The following is a 6000-nucleotide window of genomic DNA, read 5'->3' as shown; positions in this document are numbered from 1 at the left end:
TTCGAGATAGAGGGGACTGTGTTATGGCAATCAGACACTTTGCCAGGGTGACCGTACCTTTGTGTAGTTTATGGCCAATAAGGTGAGTTTATACCATGGCTCCGTGAATAAGTAATGGCAGGGGATCAGAGGGGTTTGGGGGACATGCGACGACACTTAAAAATTATCAGTGGTCGCTAGAGTTTGCATCGGATAATATTTTGGTTAATTCACAAACGGATACGGTATATTTCCAGGTGCTTTATTTGAAGGTTGATCTTAAAGGCTCTGGCTACCATCCAAGAATCTGACATGTATTCTTACTGAAGTTCAAGGCAAATATAAAACAATGTCATATAGGTGTAAGGGGCTTGACAGGGGACGGTTGTTTTTGGAGGGTAGGTTGTCATTTTTCGCGCAATCATTTTTGAAGGGTCATGATATTTCACGCATGCCTTTGAGGGAGGGTTACTAGTTTTTTGCCCCACAAGTCTACTATGGCAAGATGTGGCGAATACGGTCCAAATGTCTGCTTTAGGGTCAAAAATATTAAAAAATTCCAACAGTAAATAAAAATATAGAGCTCGTAGCAACAGCGGGACCCCTATGAAGCTCAGACCAACGACTGCTACTCATGTAGTTAGTGTGCAGCGAATTATGTCAGATCAACAACTTTAACGGAAAATCGACCCAAGTTCGATTAGCCAGCAATGTTGTTATGGTTATCTTCCTCATTTTCGGCAAAATGTTGTCGCACGGACCTTCGAGGTTCCAGGTAGTGTACCTGTTATAATTGGGCGGTATGTTGTAGTTAATTATAATGGTGACTGCCATTTGACCAAACATGAAAACTGTACGCTAAGCAAAAGTGACAATGTGGCACCCATGCACGATTACAGAATGTTTTTAACCGTTATTCAAAAAACTCGCTAAGGACAATGATTCAAATGTAACAGGGAAAATGGCATTATACTTACTGAAGTTGTAATATTCTTAGATAACTCTCGGTTGAAAAAGATCAATATCATGTGTAGTCTTTCTCTCTTCCAATGACAGATTTTCTTCTTTTGTGACGTACCTCCTCTTCCCGACCATGGAGGCGAGAGTGTCATCACAGACGGTAGAAAGATATTACCAAAACTGGATCCAGGGCTCGTAGACAAATTGAGAAGAGTGGGGGTAAGGTACTGTAGACATCATCCCACAGCGAAGCCCGGTGCATATCTTCCCTGGCAACAGGTTAGTCCAGCAATATTTTCAACCAACTTCGTAAGGCAAAATCAGAGCCATGAATTTCCTCGCAACCACGTCCATAGACTTCTTCTACAATCTCACACAGCTTCTCGTTCCGGTATCATCGGTGCGGCGTAATTCTACCAAGTCTCTAGATTCTCCCAAGTTTCTAGACTGGCCCTTTGTCGCTTGGCTCTTTCTCGGCAGCAGTTACTTGCTAGCCAAATGGGCCAAGCTGTTCACCCAACGATGCAAGGCAACAGCCTACCACTTAGTGTCACAGTCTACTGAAGTTTTTTTCCTTCAATTTATTCTATTTTGATGTTTATATACCGACAAACTTGTAGCAAGTCTACCAAGTCTCGAACAGTTGAGAATAAACATACCATAAATTAAGACCGACGTCACATTCGATGATTTTCGGACCCCTCGGTTTTGGATTCGATAACTTTCGTACCCGCATTTGATAACATTCGATATCGAATGTTTGACAATCTCGCCCCTTTTAGTCCATATTGCAACACGGCGAAGTTCTCCTACGATGCTAGCTAGTGAATATCAGCCGACAATGAGAATTCGGTGATCAAATAAAATAATCACTCCGTACCCATCCATAATCCAATAACACCGGGTCAACATTCGTAATACATAGTCAATTGTTGTAAACATAGACACAAAACAGCACAAAAGAGACAGCGAAGCACCGGTACACACAACAAAGTCAAAATCGCGAGAGAAAGATATATGGACCACTTGCAAAAACCAAGAAGTGATCATGTCAGGTATTTCGAAAATAGTAAGCGCATCCTTCCCCCGCAGAGCGACCAAATTCATTATATGGCTGGTCGAATTAGCGGAGTCATGACCACACGTGTACCTCCTTCACACTGCTGACCCTTGCTTGGCTCAGGGTCTGGACAGTCAGAGTCACCAAATGTGTTTGGCTATTTCTATCAAACACGTCTAGCTTGAAAGCGCCAACGAGCTCTGCTCATTCGACAATATTATTGAAGGATTCATGTCAGTAAAAATAGTTCCGAAGCTCTTTCAGAATTAGAAGTAGTCGATTTAGAGGAGAGGTGAACAACGCCAGACTCTGTTCCTCTCAATTTAATCATTATGACATAGCCGATTACTATGCGCAAGTCATTGTGCACAGTCAGTGTTTATGGAAGAAATGAGGGGTCCTTTATTACATTAGTGGTTTCTAGGCAAAAATGAAGAATATATGATAAGCAAGTAACTTTAAAATAATTGAAAAATCCAATATCAATATCAATATATATATATATATATATATATATATATATATATATATATATATATATATATATATATATATATATATTATATATATATATATCTTGTTTCTCATCCAGGTATTTTTAACTGAAGACAAGGCAGATGTTGACAAGTACATGAATGAGAATGGAAGGACTTATCGGTGGGAGCCAGACGGCGCCCTCACCTACTGGTACAATCGTTCGGCTTTTATTACTCATCCGAAAACAGGTGACATGAAGTTATTCTAATGCCAGCCAAGAGACTCAGACAATACTTTTTATTATGAAAACCTCTGAAATGGCTACTATCCGGTCGTTTTATTGAATTTTTGATCATGGTTGTCGAAATTTGACAGAAATATGCCCCACTGTCATAATGTACTCCACAGCTTGTTCCATTTGGCCACGGGAAGACGTGTCTCCACATAGAAGTGTTTTGCATTGGAAAGACAATTTCTATTTTTTTCACAGATAGCCAACATCTGAAGACGTGTCGAAAAAATCACACAGCTAAATTTCGGACTACATCGTATTTATGATGATAACGTCGTTTTCTGAAAGGGAGAATATGCTGCTTTGGAACGACTCTGGCAGGTTCCATTAATGTGTACACACAAATTCTCTACAATGATCTGTATCACAGTCACACCTTGATATACGCACATATCATGGACTTTCCTAAGACTTTCGTGTTTTCAAAGACGTCGATTGAATCTTTTCTTGCTGTCCGAAATTTACCTAGTTTTTTTGAACATCATTATTTATTGCAGGGCAAGAGGTGTGGTTTAATCATCTGAATGGTCATCATGCAAGTTATTTTAAGGATCATCCGCTTTGGGTTGATGTGAACATACCTGACAAAAAGTATCCTATCCACACGTATTATGGCGATGGAAGTGACGTCGAGGAAGAGGTGTTGCAGCACATACGCGAAGTATTGTGGGAAGAGTCGGTGAGGTTTCAGATGCACAGGGGCGACGTCATAGCACTTGATAACGTGCTTGCACTTCATGCTCGTTGGGATTTAAAGGAAATAGGTTATATGTCAACCTTTCCCTTGACTAGACAAATTTATAAAGTTGCAAACTTTGAAGTGAAAGCACTTGCCAGTTCTGATTATCTCGGACAGCGCTGCTATTACGCTCTGTAATTTTTAAGGCAAAAATCTTGTAGAGTGTATGTATAAATTCTGTTTATCAATACATAGACCCATCTATCCCGATAGTATGACGTCACACTATAGGTATATGACTTAGACTAAGATCCATATTCCACATGCGGTGGATATGGGACCCGAACTACTTTTAAAAGTAAACATTGCAAAACAAATCAGCTGTTCTGTGTGTCCCTGAAACGCAACAGTGGAGGGTAATAAACCACAAGGAAATATAGAGTATTAAAATATATGTGTAAAATACAGAATACCGTCGATACTAAAAGTTGTGTGAATTTGTGTTTTTTCATCGTTGATTTGCGATGAGTCGTTTGCTTTTTTCACAACTGATGTTTTAATACACTATGTTGCCTACATTTACATAATAATATACTTATCACATGCATAAGCCAAGAATTCGTTATGTTTTGCAAAGTACAAGAAGTTTTCCACATCGGTTCTGCACTTAAACTTTTGAACTACTTTAGGAATAATATCAATACGCCGTGGATAAGTTGTTAATCATTCTAGTCGTCTGTCACTTGAGCGAGTAACACTGCTTTCATGCGCGTTCATGAATGGAGAAAATGCCAGACGACCTCACGGTCTACACGTACCTCCCGAATAGTTATACTCTATTCCAAAGATGGCATAGGCCTATTGAAATTTACCTCAGAAAAGTTACGTTATTTTTGGGAACTAAATCGACTGAATCTCAAAGGCCCGAACTCTATCTTGACCCTGGTTATATAATGTTTACGGAACCAAGCATTCGGACAAGCTTCGAGTTCGTTGTTTCCGCAAATTATTCACGTAGCTCCTCAGGAATTAGCTATGGAAACGCAGCTATCTGTTGGCGGGGTAGCGTGCGTAGCTATGCGGGTCAAAGGTCAACCCCATGGCGGGGTTGACCTCTGACCCGCATAGCTACGCACGCTACCCCGCCAACAGATAGCTGCGTTTCCACAGCTACTTAGGAATATACTTGTCAAGCGGTACACTCTTGTGTTTTCATTGTTCCAGTTTGTTATGTAGGCCATTTTCCCCCACACTCATCCTGACCTGAGTTCAATTAGTGTAGAACATTCTCAAGGTCACTGCCCTTAATGACCTCACAACCTTGAATTCAATTAGTCATGTTTGGAATGTTCTAGAAATTTAGTTAGCTGTGTAAGAGAGATAATTTCAGAACAGTAATTAACATGTCAATAAAGGTTCTAGATTGTTCATAAATACTCTTATGTAAGCACATGTGTATAAAAGGGACGTGCACAGCTTCCCAGTCAGACTTTTGGGATTGTGTCTCTTGTGTGTTACTACAAGTGTTCGAAACTCCAGCAGTAGTCATTCTCAAGACTTTTCAAGACCTTCACTGCCAACGCTGGATTTATACTGTGGACTTTGTGCAACTTCAAGCCTGCAAGCCAAAGGACTGTTCATTCATCCGACAGACTGTTACAACTCTGAGACTGGAGCTTTGCCGTCCCAGCTGAGATAAGTAGTCTGTACACTTTTAAAGCTTGTACTCTATCCCTGACTTAGCAATTAGATTTATTTTCGTAATAAATTTTGTTTAAACGGAAACTGCTGAGTTCACCCTTTTGTTCGTTTTCTCTGCATGTAACAATTTATTATTGTCGTAGTCTATGAAAATATAGATTTATTGCATGACTTTAGGAGACCTGGACACCGCACTTGACCCGCTTACAAGTTGCAGTGGAAACAGTATGTCTGCGGCATGAAAGTACACTGTGTCTCGTAAGTTCAGACGTCGGCGGGGTCTATACCAACACGAATTCCCATATTGGCAACAAAAATAAAACACAAGGACTAAGCCGATATATTTTGTTACACTCTAATAATCATGAATAATTTTTACGAAATTTTTACGTCGGACACATTTTGATCGTGGGAGAAATACCGGCCACCGTGTGGTTTGTTTAAATTGATGAGCTCACCGAAGATCGACGCACCAAAATTTATGACATAGACGCGGGTTGTCTTGACGAAGAAAGACCAGAGAATAAATCCCGTATTTTTTGTTCGGAGACGGCAAACTTGGCTTGTGATAATTTGTGTTGTCCACCTCGTCAAAATGGCCTCTGTCGATGTCCATCAAAAACATGATAAGCATAGACGATAACCCAAGACAGGTAGAGTACCAATCATCCCTGCAGTAGTAAGAATGTTTTCTGAAGCAACATTGGCGGGTTTAAAGTTTAACATCACGATCAAATCTGCCGCGGCAGTCAACGAGTCGAGCCGAGGAAACGAAAAGCGTTCATCATTTCTGACAGCAATGACGATACTCCGGACTTGAGACATATCAGACGAAATGTCATTTTATTAGCT

General features: G+C 40.3%; 1 long non-coding RNA gene across 1 annotated transcript; it reads left to right on the top strand.

Moving 5' to 3' along the window:
* Positions 1-361: 361 nt before the first annotated feature.
* LOC139141505 (uncharacterized) lies at positions 362-3491 on the top strand. Its single transcript, XR_011554205.1, has 3 exons — positions 362-1218; positions 2592-2724; positions 3266-3491. It is a non-coding gene; the product is annotated as an uncharacterized lncRNA (long non-coding RNA).
* The last annotated feature ends 2509 nt before the right edge of the window (positions 3492-6000 follow it).

This window comes from Ptychodera flava, chromosome 10 (assembly GCF_041260155.1).
Source record: "Ptychodera flava strain L36383 chromosome 10, AS_Pfla_20210202, whole genome shotgun sequence".
Classification (NCBI taxonomy): Eukaryota; Metazoa; Hemichordata; class Enteropneusta; family Ptychoderidae; genus Ptychodera; species Ptychodera flava.
Note: the sequence above shows the minus strand (reverse complement) of the source record. Positions and strands in the feature narration are given on the sequence as shown.